Genomic DNA, 1,627 nt, shown 5'->3' with positions numbered 1-1,627 from the left:
TTGTGTGGAAACAGGCGTGACGTAGGCCAGCGTGGGCGGGGCTTGCTCGCTAGTGGGCGGGTTTATTTGGCCAGTGGGAGGGGCTTGCTCGCCAGTGGCCGTGGCTAACTCGCCAGTGGGTGGGGCTAACTCGTCAGTGGGAGGGGCTAACTCGCCAGTGGGCGGGGCTAACTCGCCAGTGGGCGAGGGGGGTCTCATTAATTGAGGTGGGTGGTAAAAAATGAAATTAAAATTTATAAAAAATAAAAGAATATTAATTTTAATTTCATTTTTTACCTACGTGACTTTACCGAAAAAACTAAGAGTATTATTCCTTGCAGTCACGAAAGCTTCAAATCTAGAATTGAGGTGGGTGGCTTGGGTGGTAATGTTGGGGGCGCGTGTTGTGAGTGGGAGGATTTAAAGGCATGAACATAAACAATTCCCGAAACGTCGCAAATTATATATCGAGGATATTTATTTGTACTGGAGGAATCCGATGAGCTATAAAGCTCTTTTTTTCACGGATGTCCAGAAAGAGCGAGTAAGAACGTTACACCAACAAGCAGTAAAACAAATACGATTATGCAAAGTACAATAAAGGTAAACAAATCACCCAAACACATACAAATAAATCATCCCCATCCTACCAGTAAAGCCCACTGAGATGTTAACCAATTTTTCAGAAGCTACCTGGCCACAAATGATAGCTCAACAAAGTGGTCCATCATTTTTAAACTTTATCTTTTAAAGGCATTGTTGTCGACGAGCGTGTTGAGTATTTTCTTGACATGCAACAAGGCCACGCCTCCCCACACACTTGTTCTAACATCAACCATGATCAATCCACTGCTGGATGATATCCTCCCACAGCCGTAATAATATCTCACAATCCTGTTTGTGCAAGAATCCACTCGGCGAGCAAATTTCATCACTCCATCTCCTTTGATGGATGTATTTCTCGGACACATTCCATTCTCTGGCTGACAAACCGTCACTGATCTTGATCATCGGCCATCATCCCGATGATCAAGAGCAAGCAGAGCTGGGGTTCGATCCCGACCCTGACGCCTGTATATTTGCAGTGTGCGTGTCTCTCTCCCCGTGGTCGAGTGGCATGATAAGCCGCTTCGATGAGCTATCATTTGTGGCCAGGTGGCTTCTGAAAAAAATCTGTATAGTTCAGTAGACCTTAGATGGTAATTAAAAATAGTTTTTTTTTGTGACGTCTTCTGCCCAAGTCCACTTCTTTTAAACGGTTTTGAATGATGTCATTAACCTATGTTTGTTCTCGAATCCATGTATTCATTTTCTCCCCATGCTTATTTGCACACTCTTTTGTTCCAGGGGTATCTGCCATTCGGGGTTCCACAAGTGTTTAGGAATCCACACATTCTAAGGAGGGGTCCCATTTCAGACTGTAACTCACTTGTCTCTCACCATCTGTTCTGAAGAATGTTCCAAGCTTGACTGACCTCTGGGTGCCCACTACAGCACAATGTCTGTCTCGGTCAACCGCCCCCACACTTGCCACGCCTAATACGCAACACGAAATTCCCTCTTGGTTTGTCTTCGAGTCTAGCCACATGATTTAAACTGGGTTCGCCACCTTTTCCACAAACTAAACACAGACATTTTATCAGTCAGC

This window comes from Lampetra planeri, chromosome 4 (genome assembly GCF_965212315.1).
Source record: "Lampetra planeri chromosome 4, kcLamPlan1.2.h2, whole genome shotgun sequence".
Classification (NCBI taxonomy): domain Eukaryota; kingdom Metazoa; phylum Chordata; class Hyperoartia; order Petromyzontiformes; family Petromyzontidae; genus Lampetra; species Lampetra planeri.
Note: the sequence above shows the minus strand (reverse complement) of the source record.